This window comes from Bombus fervidus, chromosome 6 (assembly GCF_041682495.2).
Source record: "Bombus fervidus isolate BK054 chromosome 6, iyBomFerv1, whole genome shotgun sequence".
Taxonomy (NCBI): domain Eukaryota; kingdom Metazoa; phylum Arthropoda; class Insecta; order Hymenoptera; family Apidae; genus Bombus; species Bombus fervidus.
The window spans coordinates 16188595-16205054 of record NC_091522.1 but is presented as its reverse complement, the minus strand read 5'-3'; the positions used below and the strand labels follow the sequence as shown (position 1 = coordinate 16205054).

General features: G+C 41.4%; 1 protein-coding gene across 2 annotated transcripts in view; it reads right to left on the bottom strand.

The window, feature by feature from the left end:
• Nucleotides 1-16460, bottom strand: part of Sm (heterogeneous nuclear ribonucleoprotein L) — a 154029-nt gene that overhangs the window by 116928 nt on the left and 20641 nt on the right. The gene's annotated exons all lie outside the window — the stretch shown is intronic.

The following is a 16460-nucleotide window of genomic DNA, read 5'->3' as shown; positions in this document are numbered from 1 at the left end:
GGGTTTGTAGGACCTATAAGTTAGAAACGATGTTCTCTTTAATCGTAAATATAAAGGTTACAAAACCATCTGCCGGAGGATGTTCCGTAGGTTACAAGCCAATACGATGTACGTTAATATCAGATAATGGGAACGCGATATGTGGCTTCCTTGCGGTGAGAGAGAACGGGCAGTACGATAAAATTGTCGAAGCGAAGGGAAAGAGTTATCGCAAATGGAAAATGAGAGATCCGTAGGAATTACGCTTCTAGATGGAACGTTACTAGAACTCGTGTAATATCAATCGTGGAATCAAGTTTTCTTATTGCGCGTTATATACCTAGAGAAATGGCTTTCTTTCGAACAGTCGAGAAAATCGAACGAAATTAATCAAGAAACGATATTAGTTGATCAATATGAAACAAGCAAACGGAGGCAAAGAATCGGATTTCCTAACAACGGAGAATAACTCTTCGATTTGCGACACACATACGCGATCTCAAACTAAACGAAGGCCTTAGAAAACACTCGTCGATTTGTAGAAGCACGGCGAACGAAAGATAACGTGAAAAAACAAAAGAGGAAGAGATTTTTTTTAATGTTGGATACTTCCGACTTACGGTCCTTACGAACAATCTCATACCAAAGACGCTATAAATTGTAAAACAGCTATCAACCGTACAAGCATAACAAACAGCGCGAACTTGATCAAGCTACTCGCGTACACGGAAGCGAACAAGCCTTTGTTTAGAGACAGTTTTCGCATCGCTGTTGAGAATAAAAACACTTGTTCCGATATCCGTTACTGGCGATCCAACACACATATTTAGCCACGCAACACGGCTCCTCTCACCAACCTTCGTTCGCTTATTTGAACGCCGCGAGAAAGCATCTGGCCTATGAATGGCGAGTAGATTCTTTTTTTTGCGCGGGACAAGCACGCGCGTGCCGCTAATTCAGCTATATGGTTATATTCGTAGATACGATCAGCGTAGCCGGAAATATTCACCTCCACGTGCGAGCTAGAAAAAAAGAAAAGAAAAAAAACCGTCGAGAGCTCGTGTTACGGCCACGTGTATCGATTAAATTAATCCACCGGGAAAATAAATCGAACGTACATAAACGCGTGCGAGGTTTGCTCGATGAAGATTTACCGTGGTCAGGGAACGCGGCAGTTGGTGTGACACGCGTAGCGAACGTGTTTTCCAGGTTCACGAATTCGAGCGTTGAACCGTGGAGGAGCTCGTATGCGACGGACGACGGACATCTGCATGCAGCCACGCAATCGGCGCACACAACACTCGAAATACGTGCAGACGCAATCCAGACACGAATCAGACACCGGTGCATGCTTGGCGATAAAATTAGATGCAAAAGGTGTTGCGACTTCTAAAAGCGTCGTTGCGTCTCTTCTTTTTTATTATAAGCAATTTAGGCAAGTTTATCTGATTCCACAAATACGAACGTAGAAAGGTAAACTTTACACGTGCGCATCAGGCAACATAGTACTTATGTACATAAATTGCGATCTTTGAGGGAAGAAAAAAATAAATGCATGTCCTGATATTTAGTGCCGCTATAAACACATCGGCGTCTAGCGGTAGCTGGAAACCTAATTTGTAAAACAAATTTATTAGCTTATGCCTGGTTGAGTTACACAGCTCGCATTGCCAAATTACACGATTTAAGTTTTCGCGATCGTAATTACATTTAGATTTAGGACCGTTTACAATACGAACGCGGGCTAAGGAGCTTTACGAGTTACGCCGAGTTTGCTAACGTTTAAGGCTGTAATTACGGTGGATGAGTGTTTTGACGAACCGTCGTTCCGACGAATGAAGCATCTGAAGACCGAAATAAGATGGTTCGGCAAGCTGATGCCAAACTCCTGAGATATATAGTACTCGTCGGAATAAGCCAAAAGATCTTGATAAACATCGGTCCAAATATTATTACATGCAAATAACGATTAGTTACCTTGTTACAGGCTTATAATTGAAAATATCTTATAATACTTAGTCTCGTATTTATTTGGACTTTCCTCTATGCTTTAGAGAGTACTGTATGCATCTAAAGTTTGGCGCTAAATTTCTCGAGTACCTTGTATATTTAATTACTTTAACAAGTTTGTTCGCTAAACTATAAGTCACGAGAAGACGACAACAACAGGGACCTTGAAATACCATAAAAAAAAAGATAGATGGAAGAAGGTGTAGGTTTATGAGGAAAGGGAAGCGGCGTACTTTTAAGAAAAAATAAGAGGTGAAACTATAGAAGCGAAAAAATCTAGAACAATGGAAAACGCTCGAAGTGAAAGAGTTGCGTTCATAGGGTGTGCGGTTGTGCGTTGGTAACACGCACGATGGAAAAGCTGAAGAATACAATGTAAGACGATTGTGAGACTCGTAGGACTCTCGGTACTGGAAATTCCGGTTTCGTGAAACGAGACCGGACTCGTCAAATTCAATACAAAGGATCGTGCGGAGGCAAAACCTCGTCGTCGTGACGGCCCTCTGTTCGTAGGATACGATAAAAAGATAATACTTGCACAGCTTGAAACCTTCTGCTCGTTCCCCGATTCGGTATGTCTTATTCAATATACAAGAAACCGGGAATTTTGAAAAAGCCAATAGATGACTATAGATTCGCGCGGCTGGGTACAATAGACATTGTACGTTTCTAGGACATGTATTTAGTCTAACTCCATTTAGCAGAACGAAATTTTTGATTAAACCAACTCTCGTCGATGGTATTCGCCTATATCTGTACGTGAATTTCTATTGTACGAACGAAAAGTTATATATAGACAGTGAGAAGAATCTGTGAACTCTTATTATATCGTACATTGTATTGCATTGTACTGTATCATAGAAACTTCAATTGTGTCAATTCAGTTCGTTCCAATTACATGTACGCGTGTGTGCGTGTATTTTCTGTGTGTATTCGAACAAATAGAATTCCACTAAATCTGTTTTTTTTTTTGCATTCAATAGGAATAACCAATACCTGACGCGTTTGTTTGTTCTACACCAGAGACTCGCTCAACGAAATCATTTCCAAGAACTGGTGAGGATAGTAATAACGACCACTCAACCAAGCAAAATCACACTCGACTAATCTAACGTTACTATATTTCTAAAATGAACACAACCTCTAGTTTGGTAACCTTGAAGCCACGAGAATTCGATCGAACCATTCTACGATAGCTCATGAAACCTAAGCGAATGAAAGCATTCATAACATTATAGAAGTCGAATCGGGGAAACCCAATCGCCATGAGATTTGACTCGAGGCACTAGGACACTCGAGATGTTAGGACACTGGAGTCGGTTACCCCAAGGTATTAAGAGCAAGTTGATAGTTGTTGGATTTTGATGTCCTGGGGGTATTACGAGTCCCGCCATACCTAATTGCACCCAGAAAGCTTCCCATATCTAGCAGATCTCTTAAGTACCTTCAGACTTTCGTAATCCTTTGCATAATGTATGAAGTAGCCGATGTTCCTAAATCATTTACGCCGAATCTCTGAATTTATGAATCCATACTATATCCATATCAAATTAACTGGATTCAAGAGGGCCGCGTAAACCTCGTATCATACGTCGTTGAGCTTCGCACAGCCCATATCTCTAAATTATTTTCACCAAATGTCTGATTTATGAATCCATACTATATGTGAAATAAACTTGTTTCTAACGGTATAAAACCTAGTGTCATACCTAGCCCAGTTTTACATATCCAAATTGTCCGTATAAACTTCAGCAACTCGAAACTGGTCTATATGGAAATGATCGAGTCGAGAGTTGTTTACGTTAGGTAAACGTGTTCAACGTTTTCTGTTCCTGTAAATTCCAGTTCAGTTAAATTATAGTCCCTGGCCATCGAATTAATATCTTTTTACCGGCTTCTACATTTTACTTTCATAATATCAGTTTTGTATTGTTATAGAAATAAATAGTAGACAATGCTACGAAATTTAATACGTTTAGGTTGAATTAATTAATATATAGATACCGTAGTAAATAAACGTAGAACGTTCGAAGAGAAAAAGCTCGATAGAATTCTAGAATCCCGTAAAGCTGTTAGGCCGCTCGCTTTGAGAAAAGAACGACAATCTGCATAAACGTATCCACTTCACGATCGCGGACGGCAACTTCAACGGAAGTTCCTAACGAAGACCAATTTCGTTACGAGCGTCTAGAATAGAAACGCGGACTTCAACTACGTGTACGGGTACTCGATATAATTCGAGCGGCGCTTCGTCTATTCGCGTTTGTCTCTTTTGCAGCGCCTACTTTACCACGACTCGTATCTAAATACGCAAACTTTCGCCTAGTGGAATAAAAAGAGAGCAACAAATGAAGAACGCGCTTCGGTGTGCGCTACATACGCATCGAGCGAGTGACGTTTATTCGAGAACACCCTAAATATATAGAGTGCTCAGAAACGATAGGCGAGCGTTATTACGCCATAAAACGATACGCTTGCCGAGCTTGTAATTGCACACAATTCTGACGTACTTTTCGCTGACAAAATTGAATCCTATATAGACGTTACGATTTCAAATGAGAATCTCTGACAAGTCGTTACAGAAACATAAAAATGTTATTCCAAGAAAGCTCTTAACGAATTATAGCGTAGAATATGCAGTGGCTGAGAAAGGTTTTCAACATTTACCATTGAAACATTTTTACGGCTATATTCGGTATATTACGAGAAGCTTTTACCCGAGATACGACTATCGAAAATTTAAAAACGCAAATGAAAGTTACGAGCGATTCGTGGTAAACACACGCGTAATAAAAAATTTACATCAGTCATACACGGTATGCATTAGTATTTAACACGATGCCATTAAAAATATCGTGATTTATTAATATAACGAATAACTGGCCGTTTAAATACTTCGATTAATTTCTGTGAAGTGTACAGTTGCAATAAATATCTTGCAACTCCTATATATGTTTGCAAATTGCTTTCAAATTTTACCAAATTATGAATTTCCGTATTTCATTGCGGCGCTAATGAGATTTCAAAATGTTTTATATAACACACACGATACTGACTTTCGTGAGCCAACGTACATAGAGAACAGAAACGAGCGAATCGCTAACAGTATCGAAGCAGAAAATTGCATTTTACCCAGAGACAGATATAATTTCGAGATGTAGGCTCGCGCGGGACATTTGTTACCCGTTCGATATCGTGTCGTTAAACCACAAAATACGAAATACACCGATATCACACGACACCGTTCAGTCTAATGCACGCCATATGTCTCGTGTGCTAATCCTCGTGTGCTAACCAAGCGTTTGCGACCGATCACGCGTGGCCACCGACACGCATCGCACGATAATGTAACGAGCTTAGAACTCGACGACCCAAGAGACACGGTGATACATGATTTCGGTCGGTGCTGTCACAACACGAGCGTCTCCTAAATTTCAAACGATTATATATCTTCCTAAAGGTAGTTTTCTCAGTGGCGAAGTCGTCCCTCGTTCTTCCTATCCTCTCGGTGTGCACGTTCGAGAATTTCCACTATTATACGCCACGAACTTTCGGCCCGCTATGCGGAAAAATCAATATTTATGGCACGGTGTCAACTATCCCCACCACACTCTCATTGGCGGTCTATTTCGGTGACAGATTTGTGATACTACGTTGCCGGCCACCACGTCGGTCCTCTACTAATTCGAAATCGAATTTTGACGAGTACAAATTCGCCCCGTGTCAAGGAAAAGAAAGTGCTAGAAGCTAATCGATACGACAGTTCGGATAACACGAACCACACAAGTGAGTTCGCCGACATAAATCAACCGACGTTTCCTCTTAAGAAGAAGTCCCCTCTTAAAGGGACGAGAAGAAAGCTCTCCACTAGGAGAGATAAAAAAAAAAGGGGATGGCAGACGTAGAGATTGTTATTTCCTTGTTCCGATAGTATACGGATTTTTTTATCCTCCGAAAAAAGTAAACGTACTTTTGGTATACTATCGGCCGTGTTTATGCAAATTCATATTTTTCTAAATACAATTTACGAATCTAAGTGGAAACCTGTTTTACTCGATAAATAACGTAACGATATTTTTTCGATATTTTTGTATCTTACGTATCTAGTCACAAGTATATCCCATACTCTTTACGTTTATTGGAAAACAGCAACAAATTTTACTTTGCACTCGGTATCGTGTCACTAGAAAATAACGGTAGAAGTTGAATTTACGTCAAGTATGTTTACAAAGAAAAGCAAACGAGAGACGAGTATAACCGGGATGGATTTAACCGAGAGTAAAAGGAATCGCGTTACTCACGATGAATCAGAATTTTGAGGGATAATTCAACGACACAAAATCGTGCGTTCATTCTCGTAAAAAAAGAAAAGAGAAAAAAGGAAATGGAAAGGGGAGGTGCGATACGATGTTACGACGATGCGATGGTCGCAACAAGCTTGCCGTAAACTCTCGATTTACGACGATCCGCTCGTTTCGGCCGATTCACGAAGAAAAGGGTGCACCCACGGATGTCGGAGTTTACGTGTGTGGGCAGATCTCTGCCTCTCCACACCCATCCGCCTCGAGGTGTGTAACGAAAGACAGTCGAAGAGAAAAGAGCGTGGGCGACGGGGGTGGAAGAGGGTGGATTCTATCGATTATCGACTAGAGCCGGAAAAAGAGCACAGCTTGATGGATTCAAACACGGCCTACCACTTTTCCCGACTACTTCAACCACACCCTACCACGGTCACTGTTGGAGAGTCGTTAAAATGGAACGCTATCGAGTGTGTGCGCGAGAATGTGCAGAGGAAGAAGCAGAGAAAAATTTCCGCGCTTCCTGAAACTGAAATCGTAACGCGACACCGGATTCACGTTTTTATTGCGTTTCACGAGAGTCGGATTTTACTCTTTCCCTGCCGTTGTTGCTGCTTGTTTTGTTACTTGATAGCGTTATGCTTTGATCAACAGCTCGTGCAGATAATCGGATGTACAATAAATATCGTCAGACCTTTAAATCGATAATTGCAGTTTCACGATAACGTACCAGCGCCAACACGACGTATCTTTCAAAAATACGCCAATCGTTGGTCTTATCGATCGATAAAGGACACGGTACGCGTTAGGCAAAATTCAAAACAGATCAATCACGTGAAACTCAAGCTTTAATTACAACTCATTCAGTTGCTGTGTATCGTTTCGTAAATATGTATTTCAAATCGTCATCTCGTAGTATTCATCCGTACACGATCAAAATATATGTGGACACACTACGACCATTGCCATGTGCCTCTGATCGTCCCTCGTGCTATTGGTTTCGCAGTTCAAAAAATGTCGATATCCTTCGTGGGCCGCTTTCCAACGTCCTCGACAATACACAAACGTAGATATTCCGATACTATTTTAACTGACCTATCGTCGCTTTATCGTAGCTATTCCAAATTTTTGGAAAAACATCGTCCGTGACACGTTCTTCGCCAGAGTTTCAGGAAAAATCGATCGCGTACCAGGAAACTACATCCTCGTCCCTCCCTGCTGTTGCTTAACGAGCCAATAGTCCAGGGTCGACTAATGCGAAGAATCTTCCCGTGGAATATTACGATACGTCCGCGGGAACATTAATCAAAATGCTCGACCGGCTGGAACAGAGGTAACAATGCCAGGCATCGGACGTGAACCATTAATGTCACGCTCGATGCCTCCGAGTGCACGGCACTCGGTTTACTTTTAATCGATTTCACGGAGACCGTCGTGCGGCAATTATTACATTGGAAAGCTGCCGGCGGAATACGCGCGACGAAATACTCTCTCGTTGACGTCCAACACCACTCCATCTCGTGTATCAATTACGATCGATTCCGAAATAATTCTCCCCTTAATTCGTACTCGTCAGATAGAAAGAGAAAGATAGCGAGGTTGAACAACGCGATTCCATCGACTCTCTATTCCGATTCGAGATGCTGATTTGTATTCGATTGACAATACGACCTTGCCCTCCACGCTCGCTGTCACCGTGGTCACGAGACAAATGTTCCGCGACGCAAACGATTCGCGTGACTGATCGTCGTTGAATGTTATCGCGCGAAGACGCGTGTGCCGACAAGTACCGTGTATTTGCTAGGTTCGATCGACAGACAACGCGTAATTAGGTGGGAAAAATTCCATCGTCATGCCGGTGCATTAACGCAAGCTATCTGGCCTTGTTGCAACGAACGAAAACCACAGTTAGCGAGAAGGAGCGAAAAAGGTAAGAATGACAACAACATCGCGCATAAATATGCCACGCTTTGATGGAAATCGTCGCGTTGATGCAAATAGGAGGAGAGAGAGAGAGGCCAGAAGCAATCGCGGAAATTCATTATCGTTCGTGCAGTAAATTCGTACGCGTCAAAAGGCGTGCTCGTATCCCATTTTCATTATTTCCAGAGACTTTCGTTTATCCCATCCGTGCGACGATTTATCGTGTGATGTTTCGAGCTGCGATGGGTATGGGCGCTTCTATGCCAAGCTTCCCTAATTATCTTCCTGCCTACGCGACACCAAGACCAAAGCGCCAGTCGGCTCTTGGTCGTCTATCATTACGATTGTACGGCCGCTCCTTCCGAGAACGTCTCGATACCCACGGATCTGTGCACCATGTGGGCGGCCACACGTCCGAACGATGATCCATCTTAATCGTAAACGCGTATGCAATCGTGTACAACCGGTATAATTTGGAATTACGTATAGTTTACTCGACTCGATCTGGAAATTGGCTAGGATTCATTAGTCCAGTTAATTGAGCGTTTCCAAAATTTAAATTCCGTTTGAGATTTCAATTTTATTACGATGAATTATTCGTTCGTTGCCCCAACTATCCAAACAGAAGAATCGTTTAAAAAGAAATTATCATACTAATTAAAGGCGCATAAATTATTTTGCAATAATTTCTACGTTAAGAGCACTTCCAGCAGATATACACCGTAATAAGGTCATCATTGTAAATAGCTATATATATATATGTAGAGGAATATATACGTATAATACGACTTTCTTTCCGTTGCTTAAAATACTGCGCGATATGGCCGCGTTATAAGTTTGCCAGATAAAAGAATCGCCCTTCAGGAAGTAGCTTATAAGTAGAAAACAAGTGGGAGTAAAGGAAGCAGAAGTACCTAACATCGGAAGCCTTCTTTCCTTTTCTATTTGCTCCGAACATTCTTAAAGTGCTGCCGAAGTCTGTCCTCAAAAGTTCGATTCTTTGAAAGTCCACGAGAACGCTCTCGATCCTCCACAATACGGTGCGCCCTTTTAAATTGCAATCGACCGTACATAGCCGATTTTTATTGAACAGGATTTTTAACGATTCCAAAGCTTTCCGATATAATCCAGTCGTCTCTGTGCGTACGTCTGTAAACGCACGACTCTTTCCTGCGATTCTACGCATTCTTAGCACGGAAAAGCGTAGCGTATAACCACCAATGTTAATCCTTTCGCCAGTTTAATCGAGATTTCTATGAAAAACTACAATTTCCATGCGTTTCGATTCAAATAATAAAAATTACAGTCGCTTTCCTCCATTCACTAATAGTCGTTCACATAATAAAACTGTACGTTCAGATGAATTAATTGCACGTTAATTAAAATTTCGTTCGAATAAATGGAGCCCTACTTTATATTTATTTTCGTGCAACGAAATTATCATTTTGAAAACTTTACAAATAAGGATAATGAATGCTGCTACCCACATTCGACGTACCCATTTTATTAATTCCGCAAATGTCGCTGCATGAACCTTTTGTTTTCTATAATTGTCTACGTATATATATGTCAGCACGTGCTATGAATGGAAATACATTATCGCATTATCCTCACGCGTGACTTCGATTAAGAAGAAAAGCAATTCTCATCGCCAATGAAGGAGTTCGATCTTATGGAGCTCGAATCGACTCGACAGGATGCGTATGTAACTCGTCTGTTATTTCTATTCCAATCAAACATCGCGTTTCAAGTCGAGCAACAAGCAGATCTTTCTTTCGCGTCATTCTAGACTGTACGCCCGCGAATGGAAAGTTGCGCAAACATCGCAAACCACAAGACCAAAGAGGGCAGAGTCGGTTAAATGCGAGCCAAGCTCGCTAACGGTGTATAGTTCGACTGTATAAGTTCTCGATCGTGCTCGAGCAACTCTAGAACGAGCAGTGAAACGAGCCGATAAGGTTACACGTTCGAGCCAGTAACCGGATCACACTCGTGGATTTCTATTCAAATTGTAGAAAATGTTCTCGCCAGAACAAATCGCTTCGGGTCTTCTACCGAGCGTTGCTAAAACTTGAGCTTATTTCGGACGACTGGTCATCGAGATAAAAAAAAAAAAGAAAGAAATGTAAAAAAAAAGTGCCGGAAGAGAAAAAACGACGAAAGTTGGGAGAACACGAAAGTAAACTTAGTAAACGGAAGAGGCCATTTAATCCAACAGCAAAAGTTCCGTGTTCTTGTCCGCTATCGCGAGCTTTCCTTTATCTTCGAGTTTGCATTACGCCATGCATCTGGTTTAATTGTACGCGTTTAATTATTTTCCAGGCTGGCGGAGATACAAGGCGGTCGTTTGTAAAACCTAACGGGGGAGATTTTCTACGTTCGGTTTAGTCCGTTAGTCCGCGAGTAAACTTCAGACAAATTAAACAACGTGTAATCTTGATTAACGTTGATATCCACGATTTTTCTACCGGCAGTATCCTCTAATCGTGTTTATTTTTCATTATCTGTCGCATTTAAACTATACTTCAGTTTCCATTGAAAAAATCAAATAGACATACAGCTTCTCGTAAATCACCAGTCGAATTCTGTTGAACAGTGGTAAACGATTTTATCGCGAGATTGAACGAAACGTCGCGTCAACACGGTTTCTATAAATCGCGAATGCACGCGTCTTTGTTAATTCTTTGCGAACAATTTGAAACGTCCGCGACAATGAACGGCCGTAATTGAAATCGTGAAAAGAAATACATCACGCAGCATCCAACAAGTTCCATTTTCGGCAAACTGTACGAAAAGAAGAGGAAGGAATCTACGTGGGGCGTAAGCAAAAACACTTTAATCCCTTTTCATTCTACGTGGGGCCAAGGGAATTACACTTTTTCACCGTGAGGGAACAGATTTTCACCGTCAGAGTAAAACAATGTCGGGCAATAAACTAAAAAACCAGCGTTGCTTCGCCATCTCTCTGCTGTGATGCGGCACAAATATTAAAGATCGAACGACCGTTTTAAGGGTCGAGGGTGAATGCGATTCGACGTAGAAACGACGCAATGACGTATTGCAATATCCGCAGAAATTTTTTAACAACCTCGTATATTCGCTGCAAGCTCTCCGGCCGCGCGTGTGTTTGCTCTCTCACCAATTTTCCGACATTTTCCATTGTGCGTAAATAGAGATTGCACGGTTCAAACGCCACTATGACACGTTCGCGTAAAAAAAAAAAATTGTCATCGATTCGCGTCACAAGCTAGCCTAACGATGTTCGTTCAATCGTATTACCTGCAGTTTACCCAGCGATCGAGACCTACACGCGATTAATTTCGGTAAAATACAAACCGTTCAAAACGGGACCAGAGATAAACTGTTTGCTCGGAAATAAAACATTCCTTGTTCTGGCTAAATGTCGTTTTTTTTTTTTGTTTTTTTTTTTAGTGACCATAGAGGCAGTCCGATATGCAGAGTGACGCTGATATTAATTTGATGGCATACAGTGTTCTCTTTTTTCTTCTTTTTCTTTTTCATCAATCCTACGCAGAACATAGTAAGTTTTTATGTCATACAACGTTACTACTAAATGAAACGAAACTTAATGTACTAAAACCTAATTAGATGGTACGCAAATACCTTTTATAAATATTGCATTTTACTCTTCGTATAAATAAAAGATACCTTTTTCACAGGAAAGAGTAAAATTTCGCTCAGGAAGAGTAGAATACGTTATTAAAACGCGCCATGTTTGAATAAAAGATTTTAAATTTCGTAATAAAAGTGAAATGTGAAATGGCACTATAACACGCGGTTAGCTCCATCCGAACCAAAATCAAAACACCATTATAAAACTGTATTATAAGGCTATCATCCAACATAGTCGAGACGAACGTCAAAGGGCCGTTAGTAATTCGAATTTTATTCCACGTTCCTTTCCCAGGTTTCTTCTTCTATTTTTTTTTCTTTTTTTTTTTTATTTTAACGCGATATATCAGCAGCGAAACTCAATGGTTTTCAACGTAGCTGTTATATCGTTAGATGCCAGCGAGTCTCGGGAGTTCCAGTTGTTAGTTAGAAATCGGCGGTAAACGCGAAAGAAATGGCATTCTGTAGGATCACCTTTCTTCCAAAAGGTGAGCAGGCAAAGGTGGAAGTAGGTCGTGGACATTAAAACGCGTCAGCCGGCTGTACCAGCTGCTCGTAGTAGAATCTACAGTACGAAAACCGCGTAGAACGTCTTGCCACCGCGTATGGGAATATAATTCTAGCTTCGTGTCACTTTGGCACGAAGTAGAGGCCCGCAAACTTCGGATATACCGGCCGGTTCCCCGCTTGAAACTTCATTTCGCGACGCAAATTATGGCGGGGTAAATTGAACGTTGCGGAGAACGAATTTAACGATTCGGGTAATATAGCTAACCTGACGTAACTTAACGCATGAGAAAATGTATATAGCCGCAGTTAGGATGCTACAGCTCATTGAATGGATTTCTGTAACAAATAGAACGACGATAGCCAATGGTTGTTATTAGATACCGTGTCGCGATCGGTCAACGTTAAAATACGGCGATTGCGGATGAGGTTTTCTCGAGAAAGATTTTATCGTTTCTTCGCTGTAGCACGTTTTAGAGTATAGTTAGTAGAGTAACGCGAATTTTATCGACAAATTCATATTTAGCCAAGCGACGGTGGATCGTGGCTCCGCCAATTAAAATATTTTCATTGGACCTATGCAGGGAGATATCGATGATGCGCGAGCAGCAAACAGCCGCGTATAAATTCGACGAAGCGCCGTCACTCTAAAATAACATTCTAAACCAGCTCGAAGTAACGTAGTTCGGTATTTGAAATAAAAGCACGCTATAGAAAGAGGGAGAGAAGAGAAGAAAAAGAGAGCAAAAAGACGAGAGTAGCTGCTACTAGACGGCAAAGGTGTTAATCTTAATCCGCTGACTCTAACAGGGGCCGGTGGATGAATTATGGCCAGAATTAAAGCGCGCGAAAATTCATGGCTATGTACAACGACCGGTAGGCTGCTTTTCCGCCTACTTGATGCCACGTATAAAGTACAAGGTATGTGTGCACATAGTATATCCAGACGTTATAATAGTCTGCACGACGCGACAGGATAGTAAAATTGGTCAAGTTAATGAAGTTTACTTGCTCGAAAATTTCGTATGTAGTTGATAGAAAATGTATGTAGTCGGAAGATAGGAATCTCAAATTACAGTGACGATCGCATAAATCTACCTACGGTATACAATAACATAACGATATTATTACAGAATCTTGCAGACAGCGTTACAATTTTGAATTTGAAAGCTTGAAATTTAGAAATTTAAAGATTTGAGCTTAGAGTTGCTGTATTAATTATTGCTATCGTCGAATGTATTAATTTAGAAACTCGCCCAACCATGGACGCTACTGTACGCGACTAGATACGTACTCGGGAAACCGGCCTCGTATATTATCTCGAACGCACGTTCGCGAATTTGTATTCGATTCGTATACACGCACCGTGAGCCGCGTGATTGATGGTGTCGTTCTTTTGAGCGACGGCGAAAACCTGGCAACGGCTTATTCCATACGTGCCTTCAAAATTTGTCACCTAGACCTCTCTACAGCGAGCTCTAAAAAGTTACGTATACGTTCAAGAGCGTGAAACACATATATTATCCGGTTGATTCATTTTACTCGTCCGTTACATCCGTCGAGCGTGTAATAGGCTTAACACGCAAGTCAGCCAAATTCCGAGCGTTTAGCTAAATTCCGGGCAAATACGATGATGTATCGGTTTATTCGTTCTAATTGTGCCGAAAATACGAGGTGAGTCGTCGCGTGAGCACACCGAGAAATTCCAAGTCCACTATCCGACAAACGCCTGGTGTTTGCGCAGAGCCGACACACGTGCGCCCAAGTGTGCAACAGACTTAAAGGCGAACATTTAGCGCACATTATATCCCAGTTCCAATAAATTCCTCGCGTTACAGTGATGAATAGAACGTGGCTTGCAGGCGCAATGTATTCTCTGTACGTTTTCTTTCGTACGATACGAGCTTGTTTATAGAATCATGCGACTAACAACGAAATAGAGCAAATTGCTACAAACTCGTGAAACCAGAGATGTTTAGAAGGCAACCTATCGAGCTTCGTTTCGAACATGACGTTTATCAGTTCCGAACCGACCGCGTTCGCTGAAGGTTTCCACGTCATCGAGAACAATTTGCATATCTCGGTTAAACCAAATGCAAGAAATCGAACAGTTCGACGTTAGCTACACCTTGAGAAAATATCGATAAGATATCGCGAAATGCCATAATATTTCAACGTTATAGATATCAGTCAGCTTTTGAAAGCTGCTCCGTGCTGTTGCTTTTCCGTATTGCTGACTCGGTCCAACGAAACGCCGAGAAAGATTTTAATAAACGATCCTAAACGTTTTGCTTCTCCAACAGACTTATACGTAGATACCTATTATCCAACGTCCAGGATATGAAAAATGAAATCCTCTCTAACTTTCTTCGTTCGAATTCGTATTCAAGCGGGATTATGAAAAGCGGAAGCAACGTGGGGAAAATAACGAGTACGGAGGAGAATCGAGCAACTTCGTTCCTCTCTTTTAGTTTCTCACCAGCGGACAATGTTTTCCCTCGAGAAGTTTTTAATCAAATTACGAAACCGAAAACTTATATAGCAGAAACCGTTCGATCTGAAATCTTCCGACGAGTGTCTCTCGCCTGTCTCTCCGCTTACCCGTTACGTGTCATTAAATCACACCGCTGTGAATCATGACAAAGGGTGATTCGTGGCGGAGAGAAAGCTACCCTACGTGACAACCGTCTTCCTGGCCTCCATAATAGGACTACATAAGTGCGTATAAATCGACGCGAGTCGAGTCTATGGTTAGACCAATCGAGATATGGCAAGATTACAATTTTAAGATTGATATTTATGCCGGAAGTCAGAGGCAGACGTGTAATATACAGAGCGTTTCATTTAAAGACGAGTAAGAAGATAACACAAACGACAGAAAATTCTAGGATAAGTTTAAAAAAAATTATCTGCAACAATGTTTGCCACATTTTTCCCTACTTTTTTACGTACTTACGAAATTGATTAATGTAGCTTCTGGTTCGTTTGCTGAGACTTTGTTACTCGTTTTCACGGATATCGAAGCATCGCATTGACTTTTTAATATTCCTCGCATTATTTATGGACGATTGAAATAGAATTGTTGGTTCTCCTAGCGAGACAGAGAGGCCGTGTCGGAAATACAAGTGGAAACGTCGAAGAGACGGTGAACGAAAAGGAAACGAGAAGGATGCTTTGCAAGAGAACGCGGCGCGCAAAAGCTTTCGGTTTGGAGACTCTTTAATTAGTGCGTCTGCCGTGTAGATAACGACAAAAAGTAAAAGGAAGAAAAAAAAAAAAGAAAATAAGCATTGTGACCGGAGAGCTATGCGAAGACTCGTAAATGGATGGAGTGCGAACAATGCCAGATCGCACAGGCATCGACCATTCGTGAGACAGAAACAGCGACAGGGCTCATCTATTATTGGCGCAAAACAGAAATAAAATGCAGTGCGACGGCCTGCGAAACGTATGGTGCTCGCGTTGTGCCAACAACTTTTGTCCTGCCATTCGTTTCCAATACTTTTCCATTTCTGCTTTAGCTTCACCTTTCCCCCTCCCTATCGTTTTTCCCCTTTCGATCTTTGTTTTACAACTCTTTCTCTCGCGCGTCATCGATAACGCAATTGTCTAGTGGTCACGATCGTCCAGCGTAGGTCGTGTCAAGAGTCATCGAATCGAGCGTCTTGCTCATCCTTTTGATCCGTTTTAACAGGCGTATGCGAAATGCGCGCAGAATCCGATGATCGCATTTACAAACATTTGCATCGATGAATCACGCGTAGAAAATACAATATGTTGGAAAGTTCAAAGGCACCGCGTATGAATTTATACGTATATCGAACAAATACTGTCTATACGCCTAAGTACCATCGATAGAGCAGATATAGCGAGGTTGTAAAATCGACCAGATGTTAAAGTTTGTATGTTCCAAGAGTTGAAACAATAACGTGAAATATATAGGCGTAGATGCTCGAGATCTTCATCGGGATCGTGTCTATTGATAATTATTTCTTTCTTTATAATACATACGTTTAATAAATGATGTCTAGTATACAATCTGGAAAGCAGATCCTATTATAGAAATATACAAAGTGCTATTTTTCAAGCGATACACGCATTTCATACGTC